General features: G+C 43.1%; 1 protein-coding gene across 2 annotated transcripts in view; it reads right to left on the bottom strand.

Annotated features, from left to right (window-relative positions):
- The window catches only part of il1rapl2 (interleukin 1 receptor accessory protein-like 2), a 368671-nt gene extending 357260 nt beyond the window's left edge, over positions 1 to 11411 (bottom strand). For both annotated transcript variants that reach the window (XM_031876428.1, XM_031876429.1), the window contains exon 1: positions 9596 to 11411. The gene's annotated coding sequence lies outside the window, so the exon portion shown is untranslated. The remainder of the gene's footprint in view (positions 1 to 9595) is intronic.
- Between the last annotated feature and the right edge of the window lie 8638 nt (positions 11412 to 20049).

The following is a 20049-nucleotide window of genomic DNA, read 5'->3' as shown; positions in this document are numbered from 1 at the left end:
ACATATTCATTGATAATGAAAATCAATCCTTCACCCTTACGTTAAATTCATTATTTCTGTGGACTAGAATCATGGTTTTATTTGATGGCCTTGCTGCATAAGCATTTCCTGTTTGTGCCCTAAATGAACATTGTCAACATCAAAAGTGAAGTGGCCTCGCCCCTGAAATGATGAAATAAGTTTAGAAATGTAGTGGTCTGCTCAAACACAAGTACTGCTGTGTGACGTTGATGTTCAAAGGACCGGCCAAGAGGTTCTGCATGTTTCAGCCCATTTCACGGCCCCAAAAAAAACACACACAAGTGTTTGATCAGTTTCCTCCCTTCCAGGCAGCCCAGAGAGTTAAAACATTCTTCAGTTCACTTCAATTCAACTATTTTTGCATGACAATGCTGCTACTAACAAGGACTGATCCGAAAAACTCTTCCTGTTGGTGCAGTCAGGGTCACTCTGACTTCTTCTTCTTCTTGGTATTTCTTTGCAGTTCGCAAACAGGACAGTCTGTCTTCTTGCTCTTGACATTTTTCAGGAAGTTGGTAAAAAAACGGAACTTTTCTTCAAAATATGTTCTAATATTAGTAATATATTATTTAGTTGTATACTAATGTTTGTATATACAGGATTACATGTTCTATAGTCTATTTCCTGATCACAAACATCACATCTTCCTCCTTATTCAGTTTTTTTATTTTTTTAACAGCAACACTTTTAACTAAACACTGACGGAATATTCATGTTCATCTTCTAGATCTGTTGTTCTAGAAACTCAGCTCAACAGTCTTTAACGCAATGGCGCAGCTCACATCCAGCTTGGTGATGATTGCTGCATGGTGGGGAATCCCATTAATCTAAACGTCTGTTGCATTCTTTGGGGGACAAAAAAAAGGTTGTCAGTAACATCAAATACAGTACGGTTCTTTAATGGTGACAAAAGAAAGCTCCACAGTGTGCTGATGTGTGTTACCTCTAACACACGTGAGTCTAAATACCAACTAAACCACTTCAGTAAAAAACATTAATAAAGTAGAATCAGCAGATAAACGTGTCGAATCAGTTTTGCAGGATGCTGATCTTTGCCATATTATGTCTGCTGCTTTTGCAGGCTGTGGCTGCACTGTTGCTGCTGTGTACACTATTGCTCTGTTTGATCAGAATCCTTAGGGATTGGCCTGTCAGACCATGTTAAGTCAACTCAGGATAGGCCACGCACGCTGGTAGATGTGGTAAAGGGTGAACTGGAGAGTCACAGTGAGGAGGAATTATTTTATCTTACCCCATTTACATTAAGGTGCTTTAGCAGCATTTGTAATTACTATAGGAATACTCAAAATGTACTCTACATTTAATAATGTAGTAATACAGCAGCAACAATACAACAATACTGCTCTTCTGGTAAGGACAGTCTCACATAATATGCATGTACAGTATCCACTTGCAAAAGTTTGATGTGTTATCCTTTCTTATAATATTGCCCAGTGTGTGTGTGTGTGAGCATGCTCTGTCGAGCCCAGATTAGCTGAGCTGTGATGTGTTCCTTACAGGCACAGGACCGCCCCCCCCCCCCCCCCCCATCATCACCACTGATGTGTTTCTGTTTGACAAGGGGGGCAGAATTCCCTGAAATCCCACCACCACCACCATCCACACCAACACACAAACACGGTCAGCAAACATCACATCAATTATCATAACTGATAAATGAGTGTGCTGTGTGATGCCGGAGCTCTGTTTAACCCCAGAAGACCGCTTTCTATTAGCACACAAGAGAAAGATTAGGAATTCATGAAGTGATGTAGATGCACACACACTTTTCTATTTCTGTATGAGGACAATCGTATCATTCCAGTGCTTAAGATCTGTGACTTCAAGCTACTTTGTCTTTGAACTCATGGTGTTTCTTAGAATTCCCTACATTTTTTTGGCTATAAAATTATGTAATTTAAATTCCGTAAAATAAGCTAAGGTTTAGTACTTTTAAGGTTTAACCTGATCAGCTCAGAAAACAGCTTCAGCCCTTTGACAACAACATCTCCATTGCACTGGGCACAAGTCTACTGCTTGTTTGGACAGAGGGGCAGTGGTGTATAGTAACGAAGTCGAAATACTTCGTTACTGTACTTAAGTCGTGTTTTTGGATATCTGTACTTTACTTTACTACTTATATTTCTGTTGACTTTTACTTTTACTTCACTACATTTTGCAAAGAAGACTGATACTTTTACTCCGATACATTTCCCCTGAAACCTTCGTTACTCTCTACAAAATCAAATCTATCTTTAGAAAAAAAATGAATCATGAGACCAACGTCGGGGACTGTGGTGGAACAGAGACTGCAAGCAAGCAGGTTTGGTGAATCAGTGGTCCTAGCTTGCAAGTTAAATCATTGGTTAATCACGTTAATGTGCAATTGCAAATAAGTGCTCTCAAAGCCGCGGTGTTTTGATTCCCAGTGATGCCCAGGATGCTATATGCTATAGCTAGCGAACGACTACATGAGTATAATTCCACTCTACGATGACTGATTTCATGATGGAATCAGAAATGGAAGCACCTGCTACTCCCGCAACAAACGACGGTGGTGACGAAGACCAACACCCGTGGATCGCTAGTGAGTTAGTGAGCTGAGGAAGTGTTGACAGTTGTTTGGAGCCGCGAGAGCGCAGCATCAGGGTTAGCATTAGGGTTAGCATTAGGGAAATCCTTCCCAGCTCTGCGCAAGCTGAACACACCTCTACCTGCCTCAGCGGCCTGTGAATTTAGCATCGCAGGACTAGTCTTCAGCCCAAGAAGAGCAAGACGGAATTCTCGCAATTTTGAAAACCAACTTCTTTTGAAGATGAACAGGACATTTTTCAGTTTCAAGTAATGACTGGGTTGCTGCTTTCGTATTGATCATGTTTTGATATTTGAGTCATTTTGTGGATGATCAGATGGAGTTATGATGGTAGCAGTCGCCCAATTGCAGATTCAGCTTGAGCAAAACCTTTGCCTATTGTGTTCAAATCAGGCCCATAGGAGTTTACAAGGCAGGTGTCCTTTCTCACAACACTGACCTGATGCATCAAGTGGATATTTTTTGCTGAACACAACATTATGCATTTGCCCTCTACATCCTCTAGTCGGAATGAGCATACTTATAAACGCACTGTTACAACTCCTTCATAGTGTCATATTGCTTTTCGGAGAATTATGATGATAAGTTCATAGTATATGCAAAAGTATACTTATGTACAATATATTATGTTGAACATTGTTGCTCCTGGATGGATCACAGCCAACACAATTATTTTCAACACAGCTCCTTGTCCTTGGTCATGTTGGCCACAGCACTTATTAAAAGAATAAACTTCATAATTCTGACCCTTTGCTTTTTTATTAACAGCATTTACTTGTACTTTTACTTTCAATACTTAAGTACATTTAATATCAGAAAATTACTTTTGATACTTAAGTACAATAAATATCAGATACTTTAAGACTTTTACTCAAGTAGTATTCTAATAGGTGACTTTTACTTTTACCGGAGTAGTTTTCCAGTAAGGTATCTTTACTTTTACTCAAGTATGGCTTTTGGGTACTTTATACACCACTGCAGAGGGGTTTAAATGCAGGAAAGCTTTTAGCTTGTTTAACTTCAAAAAGCCTGCAGGAGATAAAATACTACATTATTGCTCCATTGCCAAGGTTTCTTCAACTTTTCCTTTGCGGCACACAGAAGAAAAATGTTCTCTCACTCTGGGATCCAGTCTCATTAAAGCATATTGCCTCTTTTATCAAGCGACGACAAGCCAGAAGGAGACCTGAGACCAGAATGTCTTACACAAGGACGGTTAATAGCTGCAATCCAGACGCTGTGACCGGCAAGATGAGTAATGCTGCAAGGGACACTGGTGAGTCTACTTTTCAGGGAGGAGAAACACTAAACTTTGTAAATGTAACAAAATGACACTCTAGGAAAGTCTGTGTTAGCACTGGAGCTTGAAGGGTAGAAAGTGTGTTGTCCCATTGGAGACAAGGTTGAAAGCAAATCACATCCATACCTGCATCACGACATGAACGTAGTTAAGGTTAGGTTGGTTCATTCAAGTCAGCGGTCACACGCACAGTCCTTAGAGGTCGCCATGTGGAGTACACCACCCATTCAGCCAGATGATGTTTGTTCAAACCCTCATCGTCAGCAGGCATCCACCCTGCTGACGATGAGCAAGACACTGAATCACTGAATCCTTATCAGCTGCAGGGCTCCTATCTGAGCTGAGTGTGACCTCCACAGAGATGAGAACCGACAACAATTCCATAACACTGTGGTAACAGCAGCCGCCTTATTAGTCGAGGTGGAAGCACTGAAACCCCGTCTTGCAGTTCGGACAGAAGTGGTAACTGACTAACATTTTCATGGATCCCTTTTGGAAAAGTTAAGTCAGGCACTTTTTTACCTTTTTAGTCTTCCAAATCCCACCCAACTTTTCTTTCCTATTTCAACAAACTATATTCCAACTATATTTTCTCCCCCAACAATTAATAATGCAAAGCAGGTCAGGAGACTTTCTTGATTGTAGATTGTGTTAAAGATCGATACACCTCCGTTAGATACGTAACTGGAGCCAGGAAATTGTTAGCTTAGCATAGCATAAAGACCGGAAACAGGGGGAAAGAGCTCATCAGGCTATTTACAAAGATAACAAAATCCGACTACCAGCATCTACAGAGTCAAAACAGACTAAATAAAACTTCTGTGCTTAAGAGTTTTCGGTTCAGTTGATCAGTGACCAACTGAATGCTCACACAATTTTAGCTGCATTCTCAACTAGGATTACTGCATTGTGGTCCTATGCCTCCGCCAACCAGTCAAGTTGCATTTCACATCTATGTCTGTCCACAATTTCACTTCATTATGTGAAATTGTCATTAGCATCAAAATTCTTGAGTTATGGCCAAAATAACGTAGTTTGTGAGGCCACAGTGACCTTTGACCACCAAAATCTAACCAGTGAATCCTGGAGTGTAGGTGGACAATTGTGCCAAATTTGAAGAAACTCACTCCAGGAGTTCCAGAGCAGCCCAGTATCATGGCACGTCGTGAAATAGTCACAAAATGTAATTATTGATTTTTGTACATGGACGGAAAAACAATGCCAATGGAAAAATCAATTGGTTTTGTTGCCTAAACCTAACTTTGTGACGGTTTTCCTTAACATAACTATATGATGTTGTCGCCTGAACTTAACTGTTGTTTGACAGCATGATGTCATCCGGAAAAACAAGTGATCCTGAGCGACGAACAGACAATTTGAGTCCCTGTACATGAAACTAATAGATTGGATTTCGTGATTATCACATACTGCATGGAACTATGTTGTCAAGAGATGTTGCGTTCACAAGAATTGGACAGACGAACGGACAAGATGAAATAATAATGCCTCCGCCACGACGATGGCCAACGTTGAGGCATGAAAATAATGGCGATAAAAAGAAAGGCAGTATTGCTTTGTGCAGCTCTACTTTAAACGGAACATGTTGTAAAACACCTAATTACAAACCCATGTGGTAAAAGATTAATCAGGCTTGCCAATACTAGTCTCAATAACGTGTCCTTTCTGTGTTTTCACATATTCAATATGCAATTAACCAGCAGGCTGTATGTATTTTTGCCTCTTGCCAAACTGCCATTGAGCAAGTTCTTTCATATGAGACAAAAATAAAGACTCTTTGATCATTTCAGCATGCATGACATTAAATTATCCCAGAGTTTCACAGAAGTGTAAGGATTACTACATTGTGTGGCATCACTTTGATCAAAATTGCTCTTTGAAATTTTGCAATACACAAGTCATAATAGTATCACACATGCCAGGCAGCGTAGGACTGATCAGAGGTTTCTATTTAAAACAGAATTCGTATAATCAGAGCCACAGAGAGCCACAGAACTACAGAGAAACTCGCTTTAAAGAAACAGAAACAGCTGTTTTTCCATTGGCAACCACATATTTTAGGTTGTACAATTAGTACATTTATCATTATGGCCATGAAACATGAGTAAATGTTTGCTGTCAATTCCGAAGAAAACACAAAAAAACAAATGCTGAATGTGGAATGCTGAGGTTCAACGTCTGCCTCAGAAATGGCAGCTGAGAACACCGCCAAGCTGCAAGGTCCATCTAGTAGTGTGCTTGTCAGTCATATGTGAAGCCAACCTGGTGTCACTCCCAGAGCATCAAATATCATTTGGGCAGTGGCTCCTTGGCGTGCTGATACCGACACGCAAGGCTTTTTTTTTAGCGCCAATGTTAGCCCAAGCGTGTCATTCTTAGATGCTCAAAGCAACTGACGCAGTACGAAGGGGTGGTGGACGGGACAAACAAACTTTATTCAGGGTTCAAAGTTGAGTGATTTTTACTGACGACCATTGCACAACGTTAACGTTACAATGTCACGTGTTGCTACATTAACCATGAATTGTTTCACAACGTTAACCATGAGGACACGTTCTATGTCAAGATAAAGACCGGCTCCAAGTGGTAAAATATGATGAGTCGGGGTGAGACCTCATTGAAGGCCCTCACCAGTAACAAAGATGCTCTTTATTATTATGTTTGCTTGACAAAGTGATTCTGGAGCTTTCTCTCTCGTCACATCATCTTCTTCAGCACATAGAAATGACCCAGCTGACATGACATCGTGGATTGTCAACTTTCCATGTTGTTTGAGCCATAAACAAATTTGAATATTTACAATTCTCCTCGACAGAGTCAATCGGCTAATAAAGACCATATATTATGAGCCAAACCTCCACAGCAGCAAAGTCAAGTCCTGAGGGTTTGAACAACACAAACAGTAAGCAACACTTTGCCTTGAAGGTATAATGGGTCCTGGTTGCTGTTGAGAAAACGGTTTGCATTTGGTTCTGAAGTTTACATTTGACAGTTTCTCATAGATTCCCAGAAAGAGCCCATAAACTAGACCACAGCGAGAATAATTGGTGCAAACAGGCTGAATCTACAATATCTCAAATCTACAGTCATGCGGCTTATGGCTCTTCAATAGCACCCTCCCTCTGTCTCTCTCTCCCTCTTTCTCCCTCGTTCACCCCGCCGTCCGCTCAGCCAGGCTTCTCCCTCTCGTATATTTCCAGCGCCTCTCCGCTCCCTGTCATCCCTTCCACAATTTATGGATCTCCCTCTCTCCTCTCCTGTCCTCATGTCTCTAAATCTACACTCCCTTCTTTATTCACTAGATCTCCTCTCCTCCTTCAACCCTTTCCTTTTCTTCTCATCCTCCTTTTTTGTCTCCTCCCTCGCTTCCTGCATCATCCCTCCTCTTTACTCCAATCAGTTCACCTCAGCTCACATTTAAAGACCAGTGATGGTTTAAACAAATGCATTAAATTCAGCTTAACAACAGTTCCACTGAGCAGACTTCTATTGTGGTGTTACTACAGATATGTAGATAATCATTTCAGTAACTTAGCAGGGATTCAGTACATCGCAGGAGCACCGGGTGAGAAAATAAATTAATTTAACCACGAAGCAATTATAATAGAGAAAACAGCAGTGACTCCCTCTGCACTATACGCTCCTCATCTCTCCTCTTCCCTCTGATCTCTCTTCTTTTTCTTCTCAAGTTCATCCATCTACTCTTTCTACCTGCCTGCTCTAAATGTCACCTCCTGTTTCTCATCACTTCTTTTTGAACTTGCTCCGATCTATTTGTTCTTTATTTGTATTTTACAGTCAATCAAAAACCTTGTGAACACCCGATGAAGACCGTGGCATGCTGTGATGTACAGGTGTACTCCAGGACCTGGTGACATCCCTGCTGGGTGTGCCAACAGACCACACTCAGCTACCTAATGTGCATATATACCTTTTACTTTAGTGTCATTCTGTAATGGAGTATGTTTACATTAAATGGGACATATCATGCTCATTTTCAGGTTCATACTTGTATTTTGGGTTTCTACGAAAACATGTTTACATGGTTAAATGTAAAAAAAAAATTTAAATAAATAAACATATTTTCTCATGCTGTCTGACTGAATGTACCCGTATTCACTGGTTTGTCTTGTCTCACAATTTGTGAGTTGGTAGGAACTCCAAATGTCCAAATGTATGTGCACAAGCACTGGACAGGTGAGTTTTGTGTATGTCCCCTTTAATGTATCGGTGCTTTCACCATCAGTAAAGGATCTAAATACTTCTTCCACCACCCGCCTCCTCTCTTTCTCTATTTCCACTCATCCAACCCTGCATGCCTGCTGTAACCCCCCCTCCCCCCTCCATCCTGGTAATAGATAGCCGGAGTTGGTCAGTGTGACGGAGTCGTTCTGCTTCCAGTCCATCTGCCCACCGGTCAGATCTATAGGACAGCAGCTTCACACTATAAATCAACACACACACACACACACACACACACACACCTGCAGCCTCCGATGGGCGCTCGGTCTCCTTCCACTCTGACGATTGATGCTCACCTTGTTGCTAAACGGCCAAGATAATTAAACTCCACGCATCCCTCTACTGAGTGTGTGTGTGTGTGTGTGTGTGTGTGTGTGTGTGTGTGTGTGTGTGTGACAGCCCTGCTGTGGCATTGTTGCACACGCATACACGATTAGACGACATACAGCGCCTCTGTCTTCCCCTCTCTCTCTCACACACACACACACACACACACACACACACACATCCTTACACTACAAACACACTTTCTATGTTCGTCCTTCCAACACACAATCTCTCTTTCTTTACACTCCCACAGAGAGAAGAGAGAGGGAGGGAGGGAGAGAAAGCACCTGCTGGGCTGTAAAGCACTCAGACAAACAGCGTCTGTGTTTGGGAAGACTTGAACAAATGGGAAAATTATACAGTGGAACCAAAATGGCACCCCTTTCATCCAAAGGTGCTTCACCCCGACTGGCTAAAAGGGATTCTCGGAGCATATTTCCATGAAAATGTGTTACTGTACAGGCCTAACGGGCAGCGGGGCCCTGGAACTGTTAACAAAGTCAATGAAACAACTACAAAGAGGTGAAACGACCACAAAACGGTTGTTTCAGTCTTTCAGTCTGGGTGTCCTACTCCATGCAGCGAGGGGGGCATATTGGTCATATTAGGCCACGTGTAGAGTTAAAAAGGGAAAAGGAAGGAAAAAGGCAGATGAGAACATATCTAAACTAAAATATATGTTTTGCTGATGTGTTCAGTGTTGCATCTCTGGCTCATTGCTCCTGCTCTCCACTGAGAGAATGTCTGTCACCCATGATGCCCAGCTTTTAGCGCACTCATACTTTGCACACACGCATTGCATTTTGATGAATGAATAATGAGCAGCCTATTGGCCTTGTGGGGGGAGTTCGTGGGACCGAAATAGTCAAAAGACTTTGTTTTTGAAGCAGTGTTGAGAATCCATCGCTGTTTTTATTCTCGCTTATCCATGGACGCACACATGGCGTAACACAGTCGAGCGAATAACTATCTCTCTCTCCTTCCTTCCATCCTTTCTCACACTAGTACGCGTCCACAAAACAGCCCGTGAAGTAAACTCATATCATAAATGCGTGCACACGCGTAAAATCGGAGCGTGTTTTTTTTTCTCTTACCCGGTGCTTCGGAGTGTCTATTCCTGAATCCGAGCGGCGCTGATGACAGATTCTCAACCGGACGAAATGGTGAACATCTGCTGAAATAAATCCCACCTCTGGCTCTCTCCTCGTGGGTCTCCTTCAGCCAGTTCCTCTCCCTCTCCGAACTGACGGGACGATGGAGAGATAAATGAAAGTATAGAGGTCGCTTTTCTTCTTCGAAATATAGAAACCTAAAACAGGAAACGTCTTCCTAACTGCAAAAAAAAAAAAAAAGAGTAGAATCCCTCACTCTCTCTTCTGCTCCAAGATGTTTGAAGGCTAAGTCCCCTCCAATTAACCACAGTTACGCATCCTCTCCTTCTCTCCCCTCTGTGCCCCCCCACCCCTCTCCTTTCTTCCGGGGCCGGGGATGTTAGACAGAGACAAGTAGGTAGACCTCTGCGTTCAGTCTGTCTCTGTCCGGGCACTGGTGTGGAAGAGTCGCTCCACTTTGCGCAGCCAAAAATAACTTCCAATCTCCGAACCGGAGTCCCGCGAAGCACTTGCACTATAATAATCCTTATTAAATTATTAGAACGATTTCAGAGGGAAGCTGTTGTGGCAATTGTGCGAGTTTATGCTCCTTCTTATAGTTATTTATGGTACTTTCTGCCCTTGTAGCACCATGCTATATCTCTTCAGGGGCTTTAATGTACTTCATATTTAATTTTTAATGATCGCTTTAACATTTATGTAATATTCCTACAGGGACATAAATATTTGCTGGTACATATAGTTTTACTATATATAAGTTGTATTGAAGGATATACTTCAAACGTTAAAATGGGAGAAATGGGCAGAAAGGTCGACCTTAGTGATGAGATAATCAATAGATTGTTTCAGTTTGGTGTCGTCAATATATTGATCAATCAATGAATCACCCCGGAGGTGCTGTTATGCCAGGAGGGAGTAGCTGCAGTGCGGGGTTCCCTTCTCCTCTTAAAATCCCCCACAAGTCCAAGTTTACCGGGTGATAACGTCCGACAGTTAATCAGCCAATAATCAGCTGATCGATTACAGAGACCAGTCCATATCCAGACACAAGTCGATGATATAAAACGACAGGTTCCAAGTCAAGGTCTCTCCTCGTTTCTGCTCGGTGTCCTAATCCATCCGAAAAGACGGAAATAAGAGACCACGCGTGTTCTCCATCTCTCTCCCCGGTACCTTCCTCTTCTCTCTTCGTCAATTCTTTACTTTTCTCGTTCCCCAGAAATACGTCCCCTCCAGGTCAGAGTGCTTCGTCCTTCCTTCTCTTCCCCTCGATGCGGTCCAGAGCCACGCTGCCTTTGTGCCAAAATCACGAAAAAAGTCCACTTGAAATGACTTTTGGAAATCCTTCTCGCAACGCTGGACGCAGAAGGAAAAAGCGCGAAGCCTTGAGCTGCTTCTTTTGGGTTCTCCTCCAAACACCGAGTGGTGAGACAGGAGGGAGAGAGGAAGAGGAGGGGTATGAGAGATGAGCTGGATCTTCTCTCGTTCGGCGACAGAGTAGACAGAACGATTGGGGAGAGAAGAAGAAGGAGAAGAAGAGATGTGGAGGAGAGCGTCCGCTCCGGTGATTAAACCAGAAAAGAGAAACCACACTTTTGGCTCGGTGGCCGAAATAACTGGAAGGGAAAGATGCGCCTCTTTCTATCCCCCTTCTAGAAATAAAACCTTTCCTCTCTTTACTCGTTTCCCTCAGATACTTCACCACCTGCCTTGGGAAGGACAGATAAGAGACATGCAATCTGCCACATCTTGCGGAGGCTTTTATCCAAAGTGCCTTGAGAGAGTCCACAAGAGAGCACAGAGCAGCGAGAGACAGAGAGAGAGAGAGGGAGAGAGAGAGAGAGAGAGAGAGGGAGAGAGAGAGAGAGAGAGAGAGAGAGAGAGAGAGAGAGAGAGAGAGAGAGAGAGAGAGAGGGGAGCCTGCTGTGTGCAAAAAAAAATAGAAAATATTAAAGAAATATCGTTCCTTCCTACGTGTTGATATTCAAACCCGCACACATTTTCCAGATGCCAGATAGTTTCCTGTCCCAGAAAAAAACAACAATAAAAAAGGATTTGTTGTTGGGAGATAAGACACCAATAGAAATCAATGGGACAGACAGCCTGCTGCTTCATTCAGCCGCCTCTCATTCCCCACGTGAAGGGCGCTGTTCCTTCAGCACCACGAGGGCGCGCACACGCGCACACACACACACACACACACACACACATATACTTCGAGTGAGAGAGAGACGGTTCCTCTTCTGTTGTTGAATTTGCATTATGAAGTTTTATTTTGACATTTATGAGTGTGAGTGCGTGTGTGAGGGAGAGAGAGAAGCGGGAGAAAATAAAAGGGTTTATCCGTATTCTTGTGTCCCCTCACATACTCTATGCCATTGATGTTTATTAACAGGAGCAAATGAGAAGTTGAAGACGGGTTAAGAGAGAAAAGAGAGGTTAAAGAGTAAAAATAAGAGAGGACATGGTTACAGTGTGTGTGTGTGTGTGTGTGTGGGTGTGTGTGTGTGCGTGTGTGTGTGAGGGAGAGGGAGAAAGAGAGCGGTGTCTCAGCATGTTGAAAAGTGTCACTTTGTTGCCACCTCTTGGCAGTGGAGAGTAATTATCTGAGTGGGGGGGGGAGGTGAAGAGAAGGAGGGAGAACGAAAGGTGTAAGGACGTAGCGATGAAAGGAAGGAAGGAGGCAGGTAAGGAAGGAACGAGGGAAGGAAGGAACGGGGTAGGGAGGTTACTAAAAAAATGATCACATAGTTCATCTAAAATATATCATCATATCATATATACTAGATGGATGGATGGATTACCAGTCATAATTACCATGGCCTCGAGAAGCCTCTGTCACTTGTAAACATGGTGGTTTTGAGGCGTTCCCTGCTGATTCAGTCTCTCTGAAGTCATCCCCAACCGCTAATGACTGTGATGCCACCAATGCGATGGCCGTCACCAGAATTTTGACCCATCAGACATCTACACGAACAACTCATTCATGGAGAATCTGCCTCACTAGCCTTCATGCAGAGAGGCACACAGATGATGTTTGGTGAACAGGACCTGGCGTGAGATTGCATGTCTGACTGAAAGGTGAGACATTCAATAAACATGAGGCTATTGTGTATAGTATATATATATATATATATATATATATATATATATATATAAAACTCTGCATCCAGGCCTCATTAAAAAATCTGCATTTGAGCAGTCTTGCAAACTGCACGGCTGTAGCTCTAGGAGGAAGTATAATGAGTATTCATTAGTGCCTGGGTCCAGCATACCATAAAATAAGTCACAGTGAACAAGAATGAGATGCACGAAATGAATCATGCGGGGACCGTACTGTATGTTTCCAAGGCAAAAATGTGCCAAAGTGAGCAAAGTCTCAGGTCGTGGGGGGGGGGGGGGGGTAGTCCTGTGAAACCATGCAAATTCAAATGCATTAAATATTGACAGACGTTAAGACGGCCAGTTCAGCTGCACAGCGAGGAGATGTGTGTTGGGGTGAGTCTCGTTAACGCATGGTTATCTTGAATGGTAGCTTGTGCAAAGAGGCTGTTGGTGTGGACGGGTGATTTGGGGGTTTCAAGGACTGTCTCAAAATGGAAAGCTTGGGAACAGATGGTGTAATAGATGTGTAGGCTTACTGGCAATCCTTCCTGCCCTTTCCCTGACTCTGGTGTCATGCCGTTCCTCGTCGGAGGGAAGCAGACAGCCAATGAGTGACTCACCAGTGCGGAAAATATGCTGGACCTCATCCCTGGAAGAGGAGACGGTCTGTCTAAAGTGAGATGGGAGGTGTAAGGACCCGTATTATTAGTATTTATGCTGTCTAAAATTGTGGCCAAGAAAAACTGTCAGTGACAATTCTGTTATCTACTCAAAAAAACAAAAGAAAACAAATAAAATACTTCAATAAACAGCTCCTCCTTCCAATTTTTTTTGTTGCCAATCAATCACAATCTGTGTCCGAAAAGCTTAAATTGACTTCATTCTTCAGAAATAATCTTGGTAGAGACAAGAGACAACCACTTTGTCTCTGTGAAGCGTGCAGTAGCAGATGGAACGAGTAAAGGGGGTTGATCTGTTGCACCATCCACTAGATGAGGCTGCAGTTGCCAAGATGACAGTTTGCCATTTTGGAGTAAAGTGGTTCCTCTCGACTACAAGTCAGAAAATGTTTCTGGTGATAGAAAAGAATAGGGGAAAATGGAAAGAAAGTACATAGTGAACTGCTAATTATGCACCAGTAACAATAAAATACCTGTGCTGAAAAGAGATCCTTTTTAATCCAGTGTTCATACAGATACATATTGTCGTTTGCCATGCTAGTGGCTCTATGAGGTTATACTTAAATGCAGTGGTTGAGGTAAATGCTAACCTCAATGACAATGCTAACATGCTGGTTTTTAGCAAGTATGATGTTTAACATGTTCACCGCCTTAGTTCTGTGTCTTAGCATGCCAACATTTGCTAATTAGCACTAATCACAAAGTGCAGACTGATGCAGATGTCATTATTAGTATTATTTTAGTAATGGACAATGTGATATTTTGACCTGATCTTGGCATTGAAAAGTCAGACGATCAACCAAGATGATAACGGTGCATTCTCTGGGGACCATGATTGTCTGCACAAAATGTCATCCCAATGTGTCCAGTAGTTGTTGAGATATTTCAGTCTGGACCGAAGTTGTAGACCAAGTATTGGACAAATTGAAATGTTGTTGTGATGATGACACTGTATGGAAAGTTTGATTTCATAAAGGGGACATATCATGCTCATTTGCAGGTTCATACTTATAGGTAGGCCGACGGGGTTGAGCTGGTCCAATACCGGGCCCGCCTCCATCACCAACCGGCCCTCGCTCCGAGATCGCCGACCCCGACTGTATTCTATGCTTCACGGATCACGTTAAATTTACTTACAGCCCATAATCACTGACTGATATTTATACTACTCCTCGCGATCTGTATTCACACTCATGGTTTCCATCTGCGAGCACCCCTACACACACACACAATCACACACTCAGCATGCAATCTGCCCCAAAGAGGCGGGTCTATGAAGCAGTTTAGCCAATGATGCTTTAATGCTGATTAAAGATATAAATGAGTGACATACAATTTAGCCAATCAGCGTCCTCAAATAGATTCAGTTTGGGGCAGAATCGATTCTGCCCCAAACTGCGCGTTTCCGTCCGGACTAGTGTCTACAGGCGCGAGCACTGCTCCTCCAAGAGCCGTTTGAGAGGAGAACTTTGGCGGAGAAACTGCACAATCAGACAGCAGACTAGCGGGAAAGGGAAGCAGTACATGCGAAGCTTCTCCACTAGCTGAACACCAGACAGGTTTGGCTAGCTGGATGACGTCATGCTAATAACTTATTTAGCTTTTTAAAACAACGGGGACAGATCCAGCACGGACAGTTAGAGAGTGAGAGACATGAAGCACCTGCTGAGAAATGATATATAGTTATAAATACATCATTATATATATGTGTGTGTTTTATATTATAGTGAATATTATTATATGATATATATATTATTATATGATATATATATTGTTATATTATTATATGATATATATATATTATTATATTATACTGAATTGCCTGTGAGGGTGACACAAATAAGATGTCCTGACGTGTTTATCAAAGTGTTATTTACTGCTTTTTTTCATGTTGGAATAAATGTTAAATATTTAACTGCAAAGTAGTAATGCGTGTTTGATACCTTAATTATTTTGCATTAAATCATACTGGGATGTTTGCTGAAATTGATTGGATGTGGCACAGCCCTACCTAGAACATGTTCCACCAGCTCCACTGCCTATAACCATCTGATACTAGCCCAGAGTTAAGCATATTCAACTATACCTACCTTGGAGTGTTACAATAGCCAGTATCATTTTATTCATTGTGTCCATCCAGGCAAATTGGTGGATCCAAATGTTATTAAAAAAAACATATATGATGTAATTTCTTTGTAATCATCCAAAATAATCTTAAGTGTGTGGGTATTTTTCCAAGTCTCACTGGTCGATACGTGCGATGCATTGAGTGGGCAACGCTCTGAGTATTGAGTGGGCCGGTCTGACAGTAACTCCCGGGCCACTTTTTTCCCCCAGTCCGCCCCTGCTCCTCAGTGGGAGGGGAATTCATTCTTCCAGTTGCCCTGAATGAAGACTGCAGAGCCGTGATGTTTGGTTTTCATGTTTATTATCAGCCCTGATAGTAGGCACGGCATGCCATTTGCTTTCGCTTGAGGGGGGGGGGAGTGTACACAGCAGCAAAATGATTGAAGCAAACTCCCTGAGTGAGCAAAAAGCGTTTCCAGCGTGAGAGAAGCGTGAGAGAGCGAAGTTGCGATTCAACAGGCCCGACTGAGCACCACTTGTTTTTGATATTAAAACATACATCCCCTCTCTTTTTGTTTTGCTCCTGATCTGTGTATCGCAGTCGGCCTGAATCAGCGTATATACTCCTGCAGCGCCGGAGTTGAGGGATAACCAATTCTCCTGGAAATAAACTGCTGAAGTAAAGTCATTGTTAGTCCCGGTCAGCAATTTATGCATTTTGTTGCTTTGGGTGTGTGAACACTGGAGAGGGTACTCCAGGAAGGGCAGCGGTGAAACTATTGTGTCCTCCAGCAGCGATGTGCTCCAGTATCTTTTCTCCCTCTCAAGGCTCTGATTATACAGGAATCCACATCTCATCAGCAGCTGTTGGTTAAAATGTCCAAGGGAGCTCAGAAGTGTGGATAAAAAGCCAGCAGGCAGAGCCTCAACCAAATCCACTTGGTGGGGGAAAAACTCATCATTCACAAGAAACAAATCTGAATAAAACTGAACAGTATCTGTGGCTGTCACAGAAATATAATAAGCCAGTCCCGACAGGCTACTTGTGCTCAATTTGCTGTGTTAATTATGATATGTTTGTGAACAATATGATCATTTTGGTGGAGTTGCTTTAGAGGGAGGCCTGAAGGGACATGCTGTCAGTGTTGCCCACCAGGAGCTAATGCTGCTAGCTACTTCCAATGGAAAAGAGTTGGCAACCTTGGGCTGGGTTTTTCGGTTGGATCATTTTTAGAATCTAATGCGCTCTTGCTGGTTTCTCCAGTGTCGCCAGCCCCAGCTTGAAAGGGATAGTTCGAACAATTTGAAGTGGGGTTGTATGAGGTACTTATCCATAGTCAATGTGTATACCTACAATAGATGTCAGTCAACATGCCACCAGTTTGTAGGGGCAGGCAGGAGTACGGACGTGGGAGCAAAACAATGTACTGCTGTGGAAAAGGGGCAGCAGCAAAACATATTTTAGCCTCCTAAAATAATAGCCAGCTAAAAAAAATCAATATCCGTTTAAGAGTACGCTATATTTAGAATATTTTCACAGCTTTAACTTGCCATTTATGACAGGGAACTGAACTGAAAGTAAAACTTATCTATGATAAAGCTAAAGCCACCAGACTCCATTTACAAAAACATTGTAGATAAGTTTCACTTTCAGATCAGTTCATTGTCGGAAAATTTTCAAAATCAGTTTAGAATATATGGATTATTTGAGGCGGCCATTCTTTTAGGCGTCTAAAATACATTTTGATATTGACTTATTTTTTAACTTATGAATTCAGCTGAAGTCAAAACACATTGGGCATATTTCAAGGAGAAACATGCATAAATGAGTTTCCAACCTGAGCGCTTTAGTGTATATTGTTTGGTGGTATTAAGTAGTTTGGATGTGTGTGCATTCCCAGGACTAAACAGCTTGTCCCCCGTCCACTGCAATACATTGCTTTGCTCACGTGTGCTAAGTCCTGTCTGTTTCTCCAAGCTAGGGGTGTGCCAAGACTGTGACATTAAACATTGATGTTTTAACTTGAGTTACTTTGTATAAATGTCATTGTTGTGCTTTTTAATGGTTATGAGGGTGCTATGAAGTCCATAGTTGCTGTCAGACACTTAACGGTGTTAACTGTTGTTTTGGCCTAGGCTACGGCCCACAGTAGCCTGTGTACTGTCCGCTAATAAAGGACCACAAGTAAGATAACGCCTCGTAGCTTTCCTTACCAAGGGTAGCTACATTTGGTGTCAGAAGTGGGATAGTGAGTGGGTGGGACCCTGCCGAGTCCTGGAGAGACTTAGAGAGGTAGTGTACAGGGTCCAGCTGCCACCACGAGGAAGGAAAGTCGCCCTGCACAGAGACAGGCTGGCCCCCTACCGGGGCACAGCCATCCCACCAGGACAAGAGCTTGGGACACGGGGAACCCTGGACTCTGCCCGGACTACCCCCCAAACCCTTCCTAATAACCCCAGTGTCTCGCCCGGCCCTTCACAGAGTGGAGTTGGTGTCCCTGGCCCAGCCCCTCCTTCCCCATCCCCTGCCCTTGGCCCCAGCGTCCCGTCGACCCCTTACCCTTCTCCCCGAGGCCGACAGCGGGCTCAGAGGAACCGAAGGCCCCCTGGCCACCTGAGAGACTTTGTTTGCCCCCTCGGGGGCGAGGGACTTTGTGGTGGGAGGGTAGTGTAATGGACTGAGTAACATATAATGTTATGTAACAAGTTATTGTGTTTACAGGAAGAAGTTCTACATAAGATTAGTTATCGCAATTACTGAGGTCAGTGAAGGTCTCATGCCCTGTGAAGCCTGTCAATCATCCTAGCTACCAATGGGGGGGGTGGGTGGCACACACGAGCATACCTGGATTGGCAGAGAGAGAGTGAGGTGGGATGTTGTGTTTGTGCTGCTAGCCTGTGGAGAGTTAGTCTATGACCGGGAGCAGATGGTTAAGAAAGTTAACTGTTGTTTTGGCCTAGGCTACGGCCCACAGTAGCCTGTGTACTGTTCGCTAATAAAGGACCACAAGTAAGATAAAGTCTCGTAGCTTTCCTTATCACGGGTCGCTACGATACATACTGTACATACATAAAAACACATACATACATACATGCTGCTAAAGAATACTTATTGGCAAACCTTCAAATATGTTATTATGTGTCACAGTTCAGCTTCCATTCTCTCCTGTCACTCTATCTCTCACCCACCTTATCAGCTCTATCACTCTCACCTGCTCACTCTGCGGCACCTATTTAGACCCCAGTCTCACACACACTCACTGCCAGATCGTTCTCCGCATTTTGCCAGACTTTCCCTGCGTTTACCCTCTGACTGTTTTCCCGTTGCCAACCCTGCCTGTTTGGACTTCTCCACTTTGCCTCTGCCCCGGTAAATGACTCAGCCTTCTGTCCCCGACCACGAGAATAGCCTTTGCTTTCTCTGCCTTCTCCCCTGACGGCTTGGTGGTCCACCGAGTGCATTTCTCCACGTGAGCTGATCCGAGACTGTTTGCCTCTAGTGTCTTCTGCCTGGAATAAAGCTTCGTTCAACTATTCTGTGTGGCCGTCGTACTGCTTCTGGGTCCTTACCACAACCGTTACATTATGAGTCTTGAATGCTACTTTTTAATCCAAAGATTTTTAAATAGCCCTTATTATTAAAAAAAGTGTACATAAGTGGAGGTAGGGCTTGGCTTGGGACTTGATTTGGTGTTGTGGCTGTAGTAGTAGTATGGGGGCATGTGCAATATTAAACATTAATGTTTCGATGTATTGCACCAGAGTTAGCTTGAAGCTAATCTCCACCTGCAGTCCCTCGCACAGTGACAGCACAAGTCTTTTTACATTTAGCCCAAGATTTAACACAACAGGGAAGCTTGTTGACCGAGCAGAATGCGACGTGCTTGAATTCGATGTTGCAGTCAACAACAAACAGAAAACATTGTTGCAATGTAGAGGTAGCAAAGTGGATTGGAGATATTGCCTTCAGCAGCACTGGGGACTGGCAACAGGGAGTAAATCAATATAGATAGCATCGCAGCCAACAGGGAACACAAGTGGAATGAAAAGCACTGTTGGTCATAAATGTTAAAATTACCCATTCGCTTTTCATGGCAGCAGTGTCTGCTATGCTGTTTTAACATGCTTTCATGCATCAAATGGTATTTTAATACCTTTGACGAATAAAAACTTGAGGCAGACTCATTTAATCATTCCAATACTGGCGTAAACCAACCACAACCAGCCCGGTTTGTTCACTTTGGGAGCAAACCTTTAGTTCAGAGGTCCCTAATAGGTGGACCGCAGTCCGGGTCCGGACCCAGACTCTGTTGTATCGGGACCTTGGACCTCCAACCTATAGATAATTGAGAATTATACAATTCTGACGGAGTGCTTCTATTTTAGCAGCTTTTCTAGCCTTTGAGGCACTCGTTCAGCGGTCCAGGAAACACACCGACCAATTACATGAGTTGTAAAGCACATCACGTGATGCTACTCAGCCAATCAAATACGTGTATTCTGAAAAGCATCGCAACTCCAGTGAAATTTACACACAGAGAAACGCAACCAGAGAAATATGTGAGTCAGAAAAGTTATTTCATG

Source organism: Anarrhichthys ocellatus, unplaced genomic scaffold (assembly GCF_004355925.1).
Source record: "Anarrhichthys ocellatus isolate YVR2014 unplaced genomic scaffold, GSC_Weel_1.0 scaffold109, whole genome shotgun sequence".
Taxonomy (NCBI): Eukaryota; Metazoa; Chordata; class Actinopteri; order Perciformes; family Anarhichadidae; genus Anarrhichthys; species Anarrhichthys ocellatus.
Note: the sequence above shows the minus strand (reverse complement) of the source record. Positions and strands in the feature narration are given on the sequence as shown.